This window comes from Cebus imitator, unplaced genomic scaffold (genome assembly GCF_001604975.1).
Source record: "Cebus imitator isolate Cc_AM_T3 unplaced genomic scaffold, Cebus_imitator-1.0 Scaffold116, whole genome shotgun sequence".
Taxonomy (NCBI): Eukaryota; Metazoa; Chordata; class Mammalia; order Primates; family Cebidae; genus Cebus; species Cebus imitator.
Window position 1 is genome coordinate 4,851,935 of NW_016107431.1, and position 22,829 is coordinate 4,874,763.

The following is a 22,829-nucleotide window of genomic DNA, read 5'->3' on the forward strand; positions in this document are numbered from 1 at the left end:
CAGCTATTTTCTCTCATTCTTTAGGTTGTCTGTTCACTCTGATGATAGTTTATTTTGCAGTGCAGAATTTCTTCAGTTTAATTAGATTCCATTTGTCAGCTTTTGCTTTTGTTGCAATTGCCTTTGGTATCTTTGTCATAAAAAATTTGACCATGCCTATGTCCTGAACAGTATTGCCTAGGTTTTCTTCTAGGGTTTTTATAGTTTTGGGTCTTACATTTAAGTCATGAATTCATCCTGAGTTTATTTTTGTATACGATATAAGGAAGGGTTCCAGTTTCAATTTTCTGCACAGGGTTAGCCAGTTCTCCCAGCACCATTTATAAAATAGGGAATACTTTCCCCAATGCTTGTTTTTGTCAGGCTTCTCAAAGATCAAATAGTTATAGGTTTGTGGTCTTATTTCTGGATTCTCTATTCTGTTCTATCAGTCTATGTGTATGTTCTTATCACTATGCTGTTTTGGGTACTGTAGCCTTGTGGATAGTTTGAAATTGGGTAGCATGATACCTTCAGCTTTCTTCTTTTTGCTTAGGATTGTTTGGCTATTCTGGCACCTTTCTGGTTCTATATGAATTTCAAAATAGTTTTTTTTTTTTTCTAATTCTGTGAAGAATATTTATGGTAGTTTAAAGGAACAGCATTAAATCTATAAGTTGCTTTGGGCAATATGGCCATTTTCACGATACTGATTCTTCCTATCCACGAGCATAGAATGTTTTCCCATTTGTTTCATCTCCGATTTCTTTGAGCAGTGGTTTGTAGTTTTCATTGAAGAGGTCCTTCACTTCCCTTGTTAGCTGTATTCCTAGGTATTTTACTCTTTTTGTGGCTGTTGTGAATGACAGTTTAATAATGATTTGTTTCTCTGCTTGACTGTTGTTGGTATACAGGAATGCTAGCAATTTTTGGAAATGGATTTTGTATCCTGAGACTTTGCTGAAGTTGCTTATCATCTTAAGAAGCTTTTGGGCTGAGATGATGGGGTTTTTTAGATACAGGATCAAGTCATGTGCAAACAAAATTTGACTTCTCCTCCTATTTGAAAACGCTTTCTTTCTTTCTCTTGCCTCATTGCACTGGCCAGAACATCCAATACTATGTTGAATAAGAGTGGTGAGAGAGTTCATCCTTGTCTTGTGTGTGTTTTCAAGGGGAATGCTTCTAGTTTTTGCCTATTCAGTATGGATATCATAATTTTTAAAAAAACACAACAGCTACCCCTTATGCTTATGATCTATAGAAAACCCGTTGAAGAAAATAAAAAATAGTTTTGTTTTTTCATCTGGTCACTTATTGCCCAAAGTTGTCACACGCATCAACAAATTTTGTCACTAAAACTTCCACCTATGCATAGGGTCAGCTTCAATTAAAAAATGTTTTTCATAAATTATGATTCATTAATTTAGTATTACTTTTGATAACTTATAATCATTTACAATTAATGTGAATTTATTTCTGTTTTAAACCACTTTATTTACATATGATTGACATGTAAAAAGCTATATGTATTTGGCATATACAACTTGATATGTCTGGAAGTAAGCATATATCCATGAACCATCACCATCTTCAAGGCTATAAATATCCATCACTCCCCAAAGTTTCTTCCCACTCTTTATTTATTTTTTTAATTTGTGTGTATGTGTGTTAGAAAGAATTAACATAAGATCTACTATCTTAGTAAATTTTAACAATAAAATAGTATTCCTACTTATGGTCACTATGCTGTACAGATATCCAGAACTTATCTTAAATAACTGAAACTGTCAGAAACTGTTAGTTAATGTTCTGAAAGGCATAAGTTCTTTAATTATTTTATTTTATCTGGCTGTCAAGATAATGAATACAAACAAAATGGATTCAACTTTTGAATTTGTATATAATTTTTCTTATTCTACCACTTTGATTACATAGGTAAAAATGTTTTCAGAGAGTGCAAAAAATAACAATATACTTCAAGTGACTTTGGCAAGATGACTAAATATGCAATAATTTTTAAAGTACATTTCAACAGTTCAAATATACAGATAAAATCTGTATTATGTTACCTTTCAACTTGATTACCATATAGTACTAGCTTACCTCCAAGAAGCCTTTTTCCAGTTAAAAATGATGATAGAAATGTCATGTGTTGCATAAGACACTTGACTGAAGTATTTCTACTCATCAGACTTCTGAGACTCAACCTGCAGGTGGTTCTGCATTTATTTTAGCTGTCTGCCATATTTCTCCATTTTTAAATCTCTTTCAAGTAAAACAACTTAAAGGAATATCAGGAAGCAATTTATGGGAGATTATGTATTTATTTTAATCAACATAGATAATTAACTCGATGAGTACAATACATCATCTGGCTGCAGCTACATTCTGTGTTTTCTCATTTTAGATGAAAGACTAAAATTCTCTGTGGTTCATTAAGCGTGGTATGGTTTCCTTTCTTTTTAATTAAATTTGAATCCATATAAATAATTATTTTTCACATTAAGTACTGTTCTTCACTCCAGTTCAAGACATACTACCTCATGTTTCTAACTCATAATCATGTGCCATCTGAAATAATTTTCTATGCCTCTCAAAATCTTTATTAATTTGATTACCTTTATACTTTGCAAAAACAAATGAAATCTATATTCTTCTAACTATCTATGTCAGGGTTGAAGCAGTATATGCTTAATTGCTGATTTTTAAGATGAGGAAACCAGTATGCTTATTCTTACAGCCCCAAATTTTTGGCTCTATAATTGACATGTTTGAAACAACATAACTTTTTAATGTTATTTAACTTTTCTTTCAAAACTGTTTGTATTCATTGCCTTGTTTTACACAAAATTATAATTATTTTTTGAAATTATTTATTTAAATGATCACAGCCATAAATGACTCAATTCTTATTAGTTCAAGTTGATTTTTCTATTTTAATAGAAATAAAAGCCCATTGTTAAAAGGAAGACTATCTAAAATTGTAACAGGAAATAAAGGTCCTGTAATATCAAATAATAATATCTTTGTTTATCTTTTCACACATTTTTATACCTATATATAAAAAGTTTTATACAGCTACCTATAGCATTTCCCTATCCTTGCTGTTACATAGTCTGCTTTCCACTTAACAATGAATCATGGGTGTCTTTCCATATCGCTATACTGTACATCTTTACATTTCAAATGTATGTGTTTATATGTATATTTATATCACATTTCAGGTTGAAGCATAACATGAAACTACAGAAATGTATTCTCCAACATATAACCAATTTTTATGAACATTTACATTGGTTTACATATTTTTGTTATTATTAGCAATACTGTGATAAATATCCTTATTTTTATGTATGGTTTCAATTAGTTCCTGTAGATCTATTCCTGTAGGAAAACATGCTCAATCAAAAGTATTCACTTTAAATTTTGATATATTATTCTTGATTATTTGCAAATGGTTGAACTAAAGATGTATGAGTGTTTCTTCTAATTTCTGATGCTATATAATATCATAAGGGCTTTTATTTTATTGTTTTCAACCTGAAAAGGATTTTTAAAAATCAGGTTTTAATTTATATTTCACTGAGTATACGGGAAGCTTCACTAGGACAGCTACATAACTTGCAGGACTGAGTGCAAAATGAAAATCCAGGGCTCTTTGTTCCAAAATTGTTAAGGCTTTCAAGACTGTGACAACAGAATATCAAACCAAGTATGGGGCCATTATCAACCATTGTCCTGTGTGAATCTATAGGTTGGACACTCATAAAACTAACCCCTTAGCTTTTTAAATACATGTTATCCTTCTGACTTTGATTTCTGGCTACTATTTATGAGTGGATTTCACCCATTAAAAAAAAATGGGTGGGTGAAAATGGCTTTCACCTACTTAAAATGAATCTGCTATATTTTGTAATTGATTTATTATAAAATTACCATATAGTTCCACATCTGATTTATAGAAACACTTATCCAATTTTATTTATATATTCATGATTGTTTGATTTTATATATAAATATTTAATGTATTTACATTTTTGTTTCTTGAGGTCATATCTTAACATTTGACCTAAAATAGACCTAAAATATTTTATCTTATCATCTATAAGCTCCCCTGTGATTAGAAATGCCACAGTTTTCATGTGCCCATAGAAATTTAAGAATCAATTTCTTGCTTTTCTATGCAATTAAACTGATCTAACTTACTGATCTTTCCCCCAAATCGTACTATTTTAATTATTGTAGCTCTATGATTCTACTCATTTTTCTAATTTTTCTACTATTTTCTGACTATTTAATTTTCTAACATGATTTTAATTTTTCAAGTTGTGAAAGAGAGCTCTTGAGACTTTGATTTCAAAAATAATGACTATGTTTACCAAGGTGGATAAATGGATGTCTTTAAACATTAACTTTTGACACCTAAAATCAAGGCATAAGCCTTCATATATCTGTGTATTTTTTCATGTATCTTGGTAGAGTATAGTTTTCTTCATATAGATACTGCATATTCTTATTTTGTTTTTTAGATTTAACCTCTTCAAGGAAAATACAATCCATTAATTTTGTGTATAAATTTTATGACTGGTCACCATGCTGTTTGTTTCTCAAGATCAATTTTCCCCACCTTGCCCTGTGCCACAGGAAGAGGTCCTCTTGAACTGAATTAGTTGAGTGCCTTGTATTCTGATTTCCAGTTGGTTCCCATCAATGAAAAACAGCAAGACAAAACTGGAGAGTGAAAGGAGAGTGCAGTTAAGTGAAAGTCTTGATTAGTCCAAGGGAAAGGACTTTTTTCTATTTTGTCAGCCCAGAGAGGATATCATTTTCAATTTTCAAAGAAAATAACTTCCAAAAGAGAGGCCACATAGCCAAGTCAATTAATTCTAAGCAAAATGAACAAAGCTGCAGACATCACACTACCTGACTTCAAACTATACTACAAAGCTACAGTAATAAAAACAGCATGGTACTGGTACAGAAACAGAGATATAGACCAATGGAACAGAACAGAGGCCTCGGAGGCAACGCCACACATCTATAACCATCTGATCTTTGACAAAACTCACAAAGACAAGAAATGGGGAAAGGATTCCCTGTTTAATAAATGGTGTTAGGAAAACTGGCTAGCCATGTACAGAAAGCAGAAACTGGACCCCTTCCTGACTCTTTACACTAAAATTAACTCTAGATGGATTAAAGACTTAAACATAAGACCTAACACCATAAAAACTCTAGAAGAAAATCTAGGCAAAACCATTCAGGACATAGGCATAGGCAAGGACTTCATGACTAAAACACCCAAAGCAATGGCAACAAAAGTCAAAATAGAAAAATGGGACCTAATTAAACTCCAGAGCTTCTGCAGAGCAAAAGAAATAATCATTAGGATGAACTAGCAACCAACAGAATGGGAAAACATTTTTGCAATCTACCCATCTGACAAACAGCTACTATCCACAATCTATAAGGAACTAAAACAGATTTACAAGAAAAAAACAAACAAGCCCATTCAAAAGTGGGCAAAGGATATGAACACACACTTTACAAAAGAAGACATATATGAGGCCAACAAACATATGAAAAAATGCTCATCACTGGTCATTAGAAAAATACAAATCAAAATTACATTGAGATACCATCTCACGCCAGTTATAATGGTGATCATTAAAAAATCTGGAGACAACAGATGCTGGAGAGGATGTGAAGAAATATGAACACTTATACACTGTTGGTGGGAGCGTAAATTAGTTCAACCATTGTGGAAGACAGTATGGCGCTTCCTCAAGGACCTAGAAATAGAAATTCCATTTGACCCAGCAATCTCATTACTGGGTATATATCCAAAGGATTATAAATTGTTCTATTATAAGGGCACATGCACATGAATGTTAATTGAGGCACTGTTTATAATAGGAAAGACTTGGAACCAACCCAAATGCCCATATGATAGACTGGACAGGGAAAATGTGGCACATATACACCATAGAATACTATGCAGCCATAAAAAACGATGAGTTCATGCCCTTTGTTAGGACATGGATGAACCTGGAAGCCATCATTCTCAGCAAACTGACACAAGAACAGAAAATCAAACACTGCATGTTCTCACTCATAGGTGGGTGTTGAACAATGAGAACACATGGACACAGGGAGGGGAGCAACGCACACTGAGGTCTGTAGGGGTAAGTAGGGAAGAGACAGTGGGAGGTGGGAAGTTGGGGAGGGATAACATGGGGAGAAATGCCAGATATAGGTGATGGGGAGGAAGGCAGCAAACCACATTGCCACGTATGTACCTATGCAACCATCCTGCATGTTCTTCACATGTACCTTAAAATGCAGTAAAATATATTTTAAAAAAAGAAAATAACTTATGTGCTACAAGAATATTGTAGAATTCTTCTATGTCTTCTATGTATTGTGCTTCATTTTATCATTCACGTAGAACTCAGTTGAAGGGGCTAGAAAAGTACAGTGTTTTACCATCTGCTTAGTTGTTTAGCTGCCTAAGGAGAGTATGACCTACTATTTCAGTCTATCAAGCAACAAAATTTTTATTTTTTAAATTACTTCATTAGATACTACACTTACCAGTTGTTGCAAGAACTTGCAATATGAATTATTCTCCCATATTACGGAAAATTTGCCACACTGGTGAAGAGACAAAAATGATAATAATAATAGCATGATGCTGGTATTTTCTTTGTTGCATGACTGCCTATTTTCTCTGTACTTGTACCTTTTTACCAGTAGGTTTTCATTTACGGATTTTGGTCTAAGCAATTTTGGTGCATCTTTATATCCAAGTTTTACGTGTCCCTTTATATTATAAAAGCCCCTACTGTTAGCCAACCACCAGACCAGAGAAGCATAACAAAGTATATTCCTATGGGTAGTTTCCTGTCCAGCCACTCATTCAGTCTGATGTCCATAGTCTTTTGCTTTGACAGGAGGTGGGTAATGAAGTCTCACTACACATCTTCAGCCCAAATTGCATAAAATTAAGTAATATTAAAGAGTGTGTGTAGAATTTGAACTTAGTATTTTGTTCATCACTTCATCTTATATCTTTTGCTGCAAGAGTCCTTGTGAACTTTTTTGACAGCATAAGACAGGGACATTTTAAAAAAAATTTTGTTTGTTTCTCAAGGAAGGTGTTTTTTTTTTTTTGGTAACAATCCTTAGAGTTGTGTTCTACTACTATTATTAGAAAAATCAATTCATTTTGTATTTTCATCTTTGTTTCTCCTTCTTGAATGAAAAGAGGTCATTTATGGCCTTGTATGTGCCCAAATAGCACATGGGAGAATACCTTTTTGATGTCTTCATTGCACACCTGAACTATATTTCACACACACACACACACACACACACACACACACACACACAATATTCCAAATATATTTTTGGAACATTTCTTTAAAGTTTTAAACTGGAAGGCAATTAGTGTAAGTTTTAATAATAGAGCATTCTAAAAAGAATCAAAAGGAAGGTAGGGCATGAGCAGATCTAGTGGAACAATTTAATCTGTGTATGATTTCCTCTCTACCATTTATAAGGTTGCTGTTCTAGGGACCAGTTCTCTGTGTCTCCTTTTCCATTTGGCCCAGCCTTCAGTCTAGGAATATTATGGTATCCAATTACCTTTTCAAGATCAGTGCCCAAGCTATTAGGAAGAATCAAAAATCAGAGAAAAATTACCATATGCTGATTTCCTTTTTGAGTAGCTTACTTTCTTGTATGTCTCCCAGTACAGATAATTACAAAAGCTGCTTATCATAGAAAGCAAGGGTCTGACTTGCTCGATGCTGTGTTTGCCATTGCCTTCATTCCTCCCTACTGAAAATTATGAAGTGCCAGAATTTCCTGTATTTGCTTTCTTTAATGTCATACTACTCTTAGGAAAAAGCAATGCATCTTTCCTTGATTTGTTCTGAAGTAAATTACTTCAAGTTCAAAGTAAACTGATTAGCCATGGTTCCTACACCACGTAGGCTCACTATTTTCAGGTTCTTTTAGACATTTTAGCATTTAATTACCAGGTAATTAAGAGCACTAGGTAGCCAAAGTGTTTAGTTATACCCATGTTTAACACATTTACTTTTCTGGAAGTCATTGTCAACAGCTTCTCCTTCCCACACATTAATTCTTACTAATTTTTAACTGCTTGGAGTCCTTTGTTTTTTGGGCTCGAGTTTTTACTCACTTGATTTCAGGTGTAATGTGCTTTCACCTAAAAACTGATATAAGTATTACCAAATGTTTCATCATTTCCCATTTTCTTTTTTAACCTATATTTTCTATAGCCAATTTCATCTAGTCTTATGGCTTCAACTATATCTACTTTGTGGATGACTCTCAGATAACACTCTACTTTTGTACTTCCCGTAAGCTCTGGTTTACCCATGCAGATGATTTCCTGCTCCTGCTTGAATATTCTGGTAATGACTTTAGTCAAAGCAATATGCCCAATATTGAGATCATCATCATCTACCTTCCCAAATGTCTCTACCTGTTCATTCAGATGTTCATTGGTTCACTTATTCATTGTTGTATTTAGCAAATACCTCCTTTGCAGCAGGTCCTTTTGCTGGGGGTAATCAGTGAAAGAGGTAGATTAGGTAATGCTCCTGAGGAAATTTGCACACAATTAAGAGACACACATGCATATAAGAATACAAACATGATGCAATATAATAAGGCCAAGATATAATGAGTTTGGGATTGGACGAAAGAACAAAATGAGAAACCTAATCTTACCTTGGGTGTCAGAAAAACTTTTAAAAGGAGCAATGTCTAAATTGAGCACTAAAGCTTGAATAGTAATTAGCCATGCAAAGGTGAGAAGGAGAGAACAGTAGTGTGGATATAAGAACAAACATGGCACACAAGCAAGTCTAGAAAAAGAACTAACGTGAAGGGAGTATGGAGTAGTGAGTTTTGAGACTGAAAGGGTAATCACTAGCCAAATCCATAAGCGTTCTTTATGTTGTGTTTTAGAATTTGGACTTTATCATGAGAGACAGGGGAAGTATTGGAAGATTATAAGGACAGGAATCACATGATCGATTGAAATTTAGAAAGATCATTCTGACTGCAGTGTGGCGGTTGTATCACAAGGTAAAGGCAGGTGAAAGATCAATCAAAATGAGAGGCCTTAGATGAAAGATAATAAAATATTTCATTGGAGTGGGGATATTAGAAATAGAGATAGGTTAAAGTAATACATATTTTGAAAAATTTGGTAATTTCTCTGTTTAAGGCCTGAGGAGGAAACAGAGGCCAAAAATTATGACTTGATCATTGAGATGTATAAGGACACTTTCCACTGAGATATAGACCAGAAGAAGAGAACAAGGTTAGGGAGGAATACTTTCCACTGAGATATGGGCCAGGTTAAAGAGGAAAACTTGAGTTCAGTCTTGAACATATTATATTTGAGTATGCAGCATGGTATATGCAACATGCTTATAAATATCCTGTGGTATTTATAAGCATATATGGTTAATAGAAAGTTAATGGTCTGAAGGTTAGGAGAAATATTTGGAACTGGTATTTTGCTTTAGTAATCCTCAAGACACTGATATTTATTGAAGTCATGAAAATGAAGAGACTTCCAATAGTCAGTATGTATAATATGAGAGAGCGCCCAGACAGAAGACAGTCTATTTAAGGTCTAGAACACAGAAAAGAAGTCTACGGAGGAATTGTAGGATCCAAGAAAAGTAGGAGAAATAATATTACAACTTAATATAACATGTTTAGAACATGTGGGTGTGCACAGAGGATTGAGTTTGAGTGCAGTAAGCACTTTACATGGATGCCTAATGTCAAATTGGAGAATGTGAGGTCAAGGCAACTTGAGGAAGAAAGTGTTCAAGATGGATGGAGCTGAGTATAGAGCTGAATATAGCCAAGATATCAAATATGGTAAAAACAGAAATGTATTTACTGCATTTAGCACAAGAAATTCACTGGAGACCTTGCGAAAAGCAATTCCTGAGGAGTGTTGGGGGCAGTAACAAGTGTACAGTAGGTTTGAGAAGTCAGAAAAGGTGAGAAAATGTTTCCTATGCTTTGCCAGCAACTCTGTGAGTCTATGTATCTAGGATGAAAAATACAGTCATCTTTGATTCTTTTTTCTCATTTGTCTTCTGCTGCTCATTCTAATTGCACAATGACTCTTGGTTCTCTGGCTTCTCTTTGCCTCTAAAAGTGGCTCTAAAAGAGCCACTCTTGTTCAATCCTGCATTGATACTCTCACACTCCTACTCCATTCTTGTTTATGGAAAATCATACCATAGTTAGTTATTATTTAATACCCAGTATAAATAGTGCTTAATTGAGTAACCGCCCCCCCCCCCGAGTAATTTCATACCTAAGCAGTCTACTTTCTCTGAACTCTTACAACACTTCGTCGGAACCCTTTTTAATAACACTTATGACTTTTTGCTTTGAGTGTAGCTATCCATATGCATGTCTTATCCCCTTTCATAGACTGTTAATATCATGAGGGAAGAAATCTTATTTATTTTTATATTGTACATATTTCCTAAAACAGAACATCTAAGTACATATTTTGGTTCTGCACAATTTTGGCCTGTTGGACCTTGAGCAAGTGTTATCCAGGTCCTCTAAATATTTTTTCTTCCAAAAAGTGACAATTTTCTATGCTGCCTACTGAATATTCAAGAATGTTTTCAGAATTTATGAAAGTAATGAATTGAAAATGTTTTAGAAAGTGATAAAATAGAAAAGAAACTTTTTATATCTTTACTATGGTCACAGGAGTTAGTAGTAGTAAGTACTGTTATGATTATTATGTACTGAGAATTGCCACTCTATTTAGACATGCAGCAATTCAGCCAATCACAACTTTCAAGGTTAATTTCTTCGATTTAGAGCATGATACCTACAGTGAAGTCTGCCATTTATTTTGATGAATAATTCATGGAATATATATTTTACTCAGAGACTGTTTCTTTCCCTAGGTGTTTATACCAGAAAACATAGCAAGTGAATTTGATTGAGTGCCTGAGCCTAATTGATCAATCAATGTTTTTTTACCTTTTAAAGTACAATATTAATGTGTGCTTGTTGTACAAATACAAACCATTCTTAAACGTATACATAAAAACTGAAAACGCACTTTCTATAAGAAACACTGTTAAAGTGTTTGGTATGTTTATTTCTAAAAATTTATTCCACACACACACACACACACACACACACACACATGCGCACGCACGCACATACATTTGTTTTTTGTTCTTGATGGTCTCTCTCTCTTTATCCCTGTATGTAAACATATGTGTATATGCCTGCATATTTATATATAGTTATATTTATATAACTTATAGTTATATTTATATAACGTATTATATATATAATATAACATATATTTATATAATATAACTTATACTAAATGTACATACAGATACTGGGGTAGGTAGAATAATGGGCTCCCAAAGACATACACACCCTATTGCCCAAAACCTGAGACTATGTTATTTTATGTGACAAAGGACATCTGCACATGCAATTAACATTAAAGATTTTGAGATGGGGTGGTTATCCTGGATTATTCAGTTGGACACAATATAATCTGATATCCTTAAACACGAAATAGGAAAGCAGATGAGTGGGTTGGATAAATGTGATATGAGAAGAACTGGATCTGCCACTGCTGGTTTTGACAATGGAGGCGGAGGGCCATGAGCCAGATAATATGGAGACCTCTAGGAACTGGAAACTGCCTTCAATTTATAGCCAGCAAGAAAACATAGACCTCAGTTATACAACTGAATTCTGCCAAAAAAATTGAATAAGCAAGGAAACAATATCCCCAAGAACTTCCAGTAAGCAAGGAAGTCCTGCTGACACCTTGATTTTAGCACAGAGACCCGTGTCTGAATTCTGACTACAGAACTGTGAGATAACAAATTCATGTTGCCTAAACCACTTTAACTTGTGGTAATTTATTATGCCAACCATATAAAATTGATACAGACATAAATGTCTTTATACAACTACCTACATAATTTTGCAAATTCATTCTTTTTAAAAATTATACATGGACACCTTTTCATATCATTTACAAAGAAAACTCAGTGTGCAGTTTTTTCTCATTAGTGGTATAGTTTTGTAGAAAAAATAGCTAAATAGAACAGTCAAAGAGTAGTGCAGCCAAATTTCCCTTCAAGAAGGTTCTACCAATTAATACTCCTACCAATAAAATATGAGAGTATACATATCCCATATTCTGGCTACAACTGGATATTATCAGTCATCTTAATGTCACGGCCTTTGCCCTTTCCAGGACTCAAAATTACTTTTACACCTATTGAGTACCATTATTTCTTCTTTTTATGACTCTCACATATATTCTAATGAGACACATTAGAGATCCACACAGGATTTTATGAGAATGTCCTCTTGTTCTAGCAGATTTTCTTAGTCTTAGATGAATTGGCCATATAAAAGTTATTACTTCCGAAAACATTTAACGACAATTTTAATAAAAAGGTCCATACTCCTCGGTCTCAAAGATTGTGTTTAAACTCAACTGACTAGGCAGCTAACTCTGCAGTTCAGCTGGACACTTCCTGTACCACAATAGATGAAGTTACTAACACCTGTCTCAAGTGTAAATTCACTCCTCAGTCTGTTGCTACCATGATCACCCTTTCCACTGTAGGTTCTAAGATTACTAGTTTCTAAGCGACCTAAATGAAAACAGAGAGGTGTCTTGGGATAATTTATGAACACCTAATAGTTAATATGCACTAAATTAAGGTTAAGTTTCCAATCAAGTCTGACTTAGAAAAGTCATTCAGGGAGAATATACTTAAAATTATTCTTGCTTATCAAGTATTCCTAAATTCCTCCTAGATCTTCCTTTAGTTTTTAAATTACAAAATATTTTAAATTTGCTAAAACTATAAAAGGTATGTATCCACCACTAAGGTAAAATTTAGACCTATTTGCCTGAGATATAAGGTTATTTTGTTTCCCTGAATATTTTTTAGTTACCACTTGTAAAACTTTGTATGCCTAATGGGTTCTTGCTATTATTATATTATTGCCTCTGCAGTTGATGCTATTATTATTATTATTTTGATTAGTGTGAGTATATGTTTGATTAATGATCCATTCTTTAATATTTATTTGTCTCTTCAAGTCTTCAGGTTTCCTATTATTTTTCTCCTTCTCCTTCTTTTTTGATATGGAGTCTCAAGTGTCACCCAGGCTGGAGTGCAGTGGCACCATCTCAGCTCACTGCAACCTCTGCCTCCCAGGTTCAAGTGATTCTCCTGCCTCAGCCTCCCAAGTAGCTGGGATTACAAACACCCACCACCACACAAAGCTAATTTTTTTTGTTTTTAGTAGAGAAGGGGTTGGCCAGGCTGGTCTCAAACTCCTGATCTCATGATTTACCTGCCTTGGCCTCCTAAATTGTTAGGATTACAGGCGTGAGCCACTGCACCTGGCCAGGTTTCCTATTGAGTGTGCATTTATCATTTATACATTTAAAAAATTATATAAGTTTTCAAATGTTCCGGCAGTAAGTTATTCTTAGCATTCTCTAACGACTTTTTAAAAGTTTATGGTACTTTTAACACTCCTTTTCCATTCCTGATATTATTTGTTCCTTTCTCTTCTTGCCCTTCCTCATTTCTGTTGGAAGTCTATTTAACAGTTTTTTTTTTTTTAGACTCTGGTATCTTTATTTTCTATTTTAATACTTTCTTCTGTTATCACTATTTTTCCCTTTCTTTGACTTTTTGGGTTTATATTAATGTTCATATTTTAACATGAAGCCCTTTTAAAATAATTTTATTCTAAATATAATCTCTACTTTCAGTTCTTTTTCAATCCATGAATCATTGATCTGTGCCATTTAATTTCCATACCTGATGAATGGCTACTGTTTTGCTACTGTTTTTTAATTTCATTGAATATTTGTCAAAGAATACAGTTTATATGTTATTATTTGGTATTTCCTGAAACAATTTCTTTGTGGCCAAGAATGTGCTAAGGTTTCGTACATATTAATGTTTTCTTCAAATAAAGTGAATTAATTTTCAGGTACAGGATGCTATGTATGTACAATAAATAAATTCCCTTAAGTGCTCAGTTGAAATAATCTATATTCTAATATTTTTATACTTTACCAATTATTTCTGGTAGAAGCATGTTACAAATCTCAATATGATTATTAACCTGCAAATTCTCTTTGTATTTCTGTCAAGTTTTTAAAAAAGATTCTTACGATACAAGAATAAGTTGCCTCATTTCCTTGGGTGAATGTTACAGCTTCAGAAATTAGGAAGGAGTCTTTCATCCACATCTTCTACACCAAGCAACTGGCTTCAAATTCTTGACATTTAGAATTTTTTTTCTTTCTTTCTTTCTTTCTCTCTCTCTCTCTCTCTCTCTCTCTCTCTCACCTTTGTTACACATTAAAACCAAATATTTTAAAATTACACCTGATTTAGCATTTCTTTGTGTGGGAGAGAGATTGAATAGCCACATTAGTTAGTTCACCTGGGATTGTGTTCACCAGAAGCTTTCCCTTGAAATTTAGAGTTGATATGAAGAATCAGTGTCTCTTCTTTCCTCCTGACTGGGTATATCAGGTTGCATTGAGAATATTTTCTCAAATAGATTGTATTCTGTACTTGCAACTCATTTCTTTATTCTATTCTGGCTGTCACACTTAAAGATATTAGCAAGATGTTTTGCAAAGTTGCAGAGAATTTTTCAAGGGGTCAAAAATGTTTTGAAAGACGAGTAGAAACATATTCATTTGTTTGTAGGGCTTTTGTTGTTTCAGAAAAGGTATTATAGTATTTTGTACAGCTCCATAAAGACAGCTAGAGAACCTGTATGGAAGGAACAGGGAAACTAATTTAGACTTATTTTGGTAAAACCTTTGCAGTAATTTGTCCTTTGTGTGAATCGGTCGCCTATTCTTGGCTGATAAATATATAGTTACTACCTGTTTGGAGTGTTGTAGAAGGGATTGTTCTACTAAATAAAACAAACACTGTTCGGCTCAAATTTAATGTCTCTTAATAATCTGAAATTCTATGAGTTGCCATAAATCCAACAAAGTTCCAGCAGATTAAGACTGCAGTAATTAGACAGGAAGTTAATATGTAGCCTAAGCCAGGTACCGCTGGGCAGTAAGTGTTTTTGGAGATACAGGTTAGTATAGGTAGGGAACACCACTGAGCTGTCCACAGTAGGAGCTTGAGGGAAAATGAATCTCAGGTCTGGATGCCACAGGGACAAGTAGGAAGATGAGAGTTATCTGGGGAGCTTAAACATATGGAGAAGGAAATCACAATTGAAGGAGAAAAAATTAAGAGAAGCCAATAATTTTGTTCCTTGGTAAATAAACCCAGAATTAAATTTCCTTATCTTGTGTTTTTAATGAAATAATATCGTTGACATTCACTTGAAAAATATTTTTATAGTCAGTACTTTCACATTCTTTTGATCTTCATTCCTATACTTTTCCTGATCAAGTTATATAAATTATAAAAAAGTCAATGTTGTGGAATAAAGATACGTTGTATCTCTTAACAAATTCTATACTCATAAAGGCAGAGCAAAAGTATGCATGAAATTTGTATGTATGCATGAAATTTGCATGTATGTACTTTTAGCACATATTTTTGGGAGCACATTATCTATTTCTATGAATCATATTAGAGACAGGACATATATAGAATACATATAAATTTATATATATATATATATAAAATTACATATGAATACATATATAAAATTATATATGAATACATATAGATTATATGACTACATATATACAAATAATTTATATAGATATATACATATATTTATATATAAAAATCTTTGCTGTAAAATTATAAATGGTAACTTGATAAGCTTTGCTTTTATTGTTGCATATTTTTACTTTAAAAGATGAGTAGACATCATACTCAGGGAATTTATTTTGAAAGAAGCAAGAACAGGGAGATGTTACTACCAAATTATCATACATATGTATAAACACACACACACACACACACACATTCTTACACTGTGTTTCCTTCCTTCCTTATTCAGTCAATAAAGCATGAATTTCTGGCCACTAGATACATTCAATTAAATATTTCTGAAGCCTTACGATGTGGAAAATACTGTGCTAGATGCTGTAAAATAGATGGATGCAGAAAAGACTTCCTTGCAGGTGCAAAAACTCTTTTGAGATATAGACATGTACAAAAATAATTAAAGTAACCCAGACAGTGGTAAGTAGATAATCAATATAAATCACACAGTGTATATTTCTGTAATTTATGGCAGATGGCAAACTCCTAGGAGGTAGAGATTTGCCATGAATGTATGTATTCTGAAAGTAGGCACCCCTCAAGATTGTGAATAAATGCATAATCAAATAAAACCAATTATTATGAAGCTAACAAATTTGCCCTTCTCAACAAACCAAAATCAACCTAAACAACCAGAATAAAAATTGGTAAATAAGAGTTCAGTTTATATTAATGCAATCAACTTTTACTCTGCAGATATATTTAAAGAATGATGTTTCTCTCACATTCACAGAACCAATCTGGGTATCTTATAATTAATATAATATTTACTGAATCCCTACTGTTTATTGATTCTTTTATTCAACACATATATGTTGGAAACTGTATTAGTTTCCTGTGGCTGCTAGAAAAAATTACCACAAACTTGGTAGCTTAAAAAGCATACATTTATTCTCCTAGGCTTCAGGAGGTCCAAAGTGTGAGGTCTGTTTCGCTGGGCTGAAACTGAGGTATTATCACGGTCACTCGCCCTTCTGAAGGTTTTTCTTGCCTTTTCTGGCTTCTAGAGCTTGAATAAAACACTTGCATTCCTTTACTTTTGGCCCCTAGTCTAATCTTCAAAGCCAGCATATTGTTTAAGTAGTCCCACTGCCTTCTTCTTTGTCAAATCTCGCTTTGCCTCCCTGTTATAAAGACAATTGTGATTATATTTAGGGCCCATCCAGGTAACTCTCATCTTAACATCCTTCCTCACATCTGCAAAGTCCCTTTTGCCATTTGAATTATCATTAATTGGTTCAGAGGATTAGGACTTCTATATCTTTGGGAATTATTTTCATCCTAATATAAGCACCTACTATGTGTTGGCAGTTCAAACCCTAGTTCTGAACTAGATAATCTCTTGAACTACATTCATGGAACCTGACGTTACAGGGAGTACAAAAGATGTGCACAACACAGGCCTCCTATTTAATTGGGTTCTCTAACAGAAAATTGTTTATCAGAGAGTAAATGTACACTTTTTCTTTTTCTCCCTTAACAAGAGAAATTGTCAACTACTTCTTATAATAAGCAGGCACAGAAAATCACCCTGTAGCTGATACTGTTGAGAAGAATTACTATGGTCTCTCTTATATAAATAGAACACAAGTGAGCTCATCTATTTTGAGAAAGAACAAGACATTTTTTTTTCTTTTACTGACTTTTGCAAACTCCTACTTTTTCATGGCAGGAGAAAGATTAGGTTGATTTGGTTAAAGAACCCACGGAATCCTAGGAAGGAAGAAACCCAAACTGAATACCTCAGGAAATTCTCTGTAAAACCTGGAGTTTGAGTGATGCAACATTTGGGGAGTGGCTGATAGTGGTATGATGCTAATACTAAATCATAATACATGGGACTTCTTCCAACACACTGAGAGGCCCTATATCAAACCATGGAGTCATTTTCCAACTCAGGAAGTGCTACATCTTCCTTCTTGCTCTGGTTTCCACTAAAGACAAGCAACTGCCTTAGCTGCTACTACACCTGTGTGTAGAATAGGGCTTCCTTCGGGATAGGGTTTCCTTCAGGAGAAATGCCCCATATCTAGTAAATTAGCATCTAACAGCACCAATCAACCTGAGGTGAACTTTCTGCCTTCTTTATTTGGGAAGATAGAACCGTCTCCCATCTCTGTCACTCAGGGCCCTGACCTGGGAAAGTGCCCGGATGAGAGAATGAGAAAAACTTTCACCAAAGGGGCTGAGCCTGTTTAGTTAGAAATTACCAGCACTGAGTTTAATTCTGGGTTATATAGATCAATTCTTAGAAAAGCCTTATCCAATGGATTCAGAAGTCATCCTAAAACCTGTGACCACTCTGAGGCCAGTGAATTTTAATCCTGACCAGCCGAGGCAAGTTTTTTCTTTGGTCTGACCATAGTTCGTGAATTTATGTGGGATAGAGTTAGAATGGATTCCTTGCTATCAGGATGCTGGTAGGTATAGTGAAAGGATCAGAGCCTTAGGAGGAACAATGAAAGTTTGGCTCTCTGAATTATCTGCTGCTATAAACTGATGGAAGCTTGTGTTTTACTCATGGCACTTCTTGGGGTTACATTCTTTGCATCCCAAACCGCGTCAAGGGATACCCTAGTTACACATTCATAGATGCAAGATATAAAAAAAAAAAAAAAAAAAACAGAACAATTTAGTTAATAAATAAATTATTGTTTCATTTCACTCCTTATAAATGTAACAAGGATTAAAAGAATAAAACAATCAGTAAGTATAGCATAGCAAGGGAGAAAGTAGACTTTATATGGACAGTGAAATTGGACTATTGTTTGGGAATTTATTTTATTTTATTTTGTTACTTCCTAGAATCTAAAAATCCTTCAGGTTTTGGAAAAATAAGATATTGTGTGTTTTGTGCCCAATTTCCCATTAAAAAAGCCAAAATTTCTGGGCTCTACTTCAAGGAGACTATGGAGAAACAGACATACAGCCTAGGGTGAGTTAATCAAATGATCTCAATCCAAAATTTGAAACTTGAAGTAATGAGGCAGATAACACAGGCAGAGTTGAGAAGTCACTCACAGTGGTTTCAGCAGCATTGAGTTCAGTGAAGCCCTGAAAGCAGCAGTGCCCTAATCTGTGCTGTTATATGAGGCTGTGTTCCCAATTTCCTAGCCCCTCTTGGTTCCTATCCATTGCCATTACCTAATATACTAGCCTTCATCTTCATGCTAAACTCTATAACTTTTTGCAGTGTTTTTAGGTTTGCCAGATTCAATTTCTATTGCTTAGAAAAAATAACTCTGCTTAATTTAAGTAGAGAGTATAAGGACAGAAATTGATTTCTCATCTTAGATGAGAGGAGTAATGAGCAAAGGTACAAAATGGCATATGGCTAGGAAATGCTATAGGACAGGGGAAACTTATAGGACAGAGGAAAACTAGACATGAAATAATCAGGAGACAAACAATAGGGCCCACTAAAATAGAGGCAAGAAAAAGATGTTTGAAGGTATAACTGTTGGCCTAAGTCTCAGAAACACAAAGAAGACTCTTCATGCTGATCCTAAAAGGTAAGATAAATGACTGCTCCTTTTCTAGCAGCAAGATAGGATTAACCTCAAAGATTTTGGGGGATGGGGACTATGATTTTAATAAATGCTAATTAGGAGAAACTAAAGTCTACCATTAGTTTGTGTTAGAATCCTTCCTGACAAGAATTTGACAAAAAAGAAAAAAGAATCATGGATTTTTTAAAATCTATTCTTCCTTCTTTGGATCATTTTTGTCTTTGGACTCTCAGTGACTGATTACCCCTGATGCAACACATTTAAAAAGTCTATTTACTATACAAATGAATTTATATGCAGCCCTTTTTCTTTCCAAGAAACCATCTATTAGATGAATGGCATATTCTTCCGGTGCTGTATTTTTAATTAAAAATACATAAATATGGGCTTATATTAAAAAAAATAGCACTACAGAGAGTAAAAAGAAAATGTTCCTTCATTCTCCTTCCCTTATATCACTATAGGTAACAATGCATATATCCTTTCAGATGTTTTATATATCATACATGCACATATATATTTAAAATTTATATTAATATGAACTTCTCCTGTAAGTATTAACATACTAATCCCTTGATCATTTATCTTGGGGACCTTTCCCATCAGTACTTATTAATTTACTAAATTCTACATTGTTTACATTCAGAAAATTATTGAACTAATTAAAAATATATGTATATGAGAGATAAAAAATTCGATGTGGCAGTTACTAAGGCCATCCCATATTTGAAAATAAAATCAAGATTCAGAATGTAAAAACATTACCTATGTGATAATTACAATAAAACATTGTTTCTTTACTTTCCAGCGATGTTGAGGAAAAAAAGAAACATAATCTACATAAAAACATTTTGTGAAAAAAAGTGATGTGGAAAAAAGAGAATATTAACAACATTATTTCTATTACTGCCATCTCAACATTCTCTGACAATAGCAGGGGACAGGTAAGCAGTAAGAGTTACTAGATGAGGCACTAGCAGTTCTAATCCAGTTTATAAACACCATTGTGCAATGAATCTGACATATACAGAGGGTGATGCAACGAGAATCTACTTGTCCTAATTTATTTACACTGGCAATCATAAAGTACCCAGTTTTTAAGCAAGTGAGCATCCATTAACATGTATAAAATAAAATTCTCTCCCTCTCCTTCAACATCAGAAAATGTATTAATCATTCCCATAAATATATTAGAATAGGAAACAATGATTATCTCAGTAGATGCAGAAAAAGCATTTAATAAATTGTACTGTCACTCATGGTTAAAAAAAGCAAACAATAAAAGTTATGAACTGAAAACAGAACACTTAATAATCTTGGTAACGTATTTACCAAAAACCCACAGCAAACATTGTACTTCCTTATAAAACTTTAGCAGTATTGCAGTAACGTGAGAAATGGGACAAGAATGCCATTACTACCTCCATTAAACATTGTATTGGATGAGCTCTTAAAAAATAAAAGAAAAAACTGAGTAAGTAGTTTGAAAAGAGAAAAAGAAAGAAAGAATTCTTCTTATTCACAAGTAGTATGATTACCTATATAGGGCATCCAAAGATATAACAAGGAAATAAAGTAAACAATCAAAAAAATTCAGCAAAACTTCTGGAGATGGTACCGACATATAGAAATTGATGCTCTCTTAATACAGTATTTCTAAACAATTAGAAAACATAGTTTAAAGAGAGAAATCTGACATTTTAGTAATAAAACTAGGAGGGAATACAATGAAATATAGTCAATAAATTACAAAGCATAATAGCACATAAAGTACCTGAATAAAATAACAATACCATGTTCACAGATAGACATTTCCCTAAAATAATCTCTAAATTCAATTTTCAAGTTCCATATAATGCCCAATTAAAATCCAATTATTTTAATGGATCTTTGCTGGCTCATCCTAAAATTTAAATGAAAGAGTGAGGAGCCAAGTATAGTTAAGGTAATTTTAGAGAAGAACCATTAGGAGGAGGGGTTGCAAAATGTTGCAATACATACAGCTGAGTGCATGAGTGTTTATTACGTTATTATTTGTCCTTTTCTGTGTCTAAAATTTTTACAATTGAACTTTTAAACTTGTAGAAGAAAGAGAACAGTTTATCATCTTATGTTGGGAAGAATCTTGCAAGCAAGAAAGCAAAAAGCATAAAATTATGATGTAAAACATTATTAAATTCAAAAAGCTGTATACTGAAGTATAAAGCTTTTGACCATCAAGAAACATCATAAAAACTGGAAAGACAGTCCATAAACTAGGAGAAGGCATTCATAACATATGTAATTTACAAGAGAGAATTAAACTAGAAAAAAATAAATACAAATTTTCAAAAGCAAGCAATAAAAAAGGAGACAAAATTAAGAACAGGCTTTTAGCAAAGGGAAAAACGCAAATTAAAAGAGCAATCAGATGCTCTTGCCAGCAAAAACTTAAAACTCTGACAATAGCACATGTTAAGGATAATGATGTACCAGTCTAGTTAATGGGAAATGGACTTGCATATAGACGAATCACAAAACCTCTCAAAACCTAAATGGATAGTGAAAAAAAAGGGAAACAATGATTCACATATAAAATCAGGAAAATTGTATTTTTACGGAATTGTACATATATAACTATTTTCAGAAATGCAAGGGAATGAGTAACATAAAATTCAGCATAATGGTGAAGGGAAAAAAGAAGATGTTTTTAGAGAGGCCTTTCTAGAAGGCTTCAAAAACAGGTTTTTTGTGTGTTTTCTTAAGCTCTATAGTAGGTACCTGGGCAGTTTTCATTTTTCTTCTTTAAGATATACACATGAGATATACTCATATGTATACTTCCTAATTAAAATTGGTGTAAAAATTCTAGTGAACTTTTAAGGAGAGCTCTTACAAAACTGTTCACATCAGCATGTTCTAGCTCGAATAAGGATTTCCTGTTACTATTGGAATCAAACAAAATATAGTATTTTCTTGTTTTCTGAAACTAATGTAAGATGGAAACCTTCAGTTGCAATCCTATTTCAAAAGGTCTTGCTCTTCACATCTGACTTCTCCTCAATTATTTCTAGTATTTCAGTACTGATGTAATTTTACAGAATACATTCAAATGAAAAACGTCATCTGCATGTGCCTACCTTGGGTTTCCAAGTAAAGTTCTATTCTTAGAATCAAAACAGTTCCTCATCTTAAAAAATTTGAAAACCAGTGTACTCGGTTAAAAGCAACTTTTGAACGTTTCACATAAAAACAAACAAAAATACGTCCTCTGTAAGTTAGAGCCTCCCAACAGACCGTTTTTAAGGGCCGTAAGTTCTACTTGCAGAAATAGGACGGGAGCGCAGTTTAACTCCAATTCACGTCTTTCCGCTCTCAGAACGCCTCAAACGCCATTCTGTCTTTCATCCGCGCTCCTCCCGCCCTCGGCGTCCCAGACGCGCAACGGGAGGCGCCGGGAGACGCCGAGCCCCGCCCGCTCCGTGACCCCGCCCCC

General features: G+C 33.8%; 1 long non-coding RNA gene across 1 annotated transcript; it reads right to left on the minus strand.

Annotated features, from left to right (window-relative positions):
- Positions 1 to 1,459: 1,459 nt before the first annotated feature.
- Positions 1,460 to 22,827, minus strand: LOC119472734. The gene is made up of 2 exons (XR_005201924.1): positions 22,474 to 22,827; positions 1,460 to 4,713 (listed from the first exon to the last, which is right to left on the minus strand). It is a non-coding gene; the product is annotated as an uncharacterized LOC119472734 (long non-coding RNA).
- Positions 22,828 to 22,829: the final 2 nt, after the last annotated feature.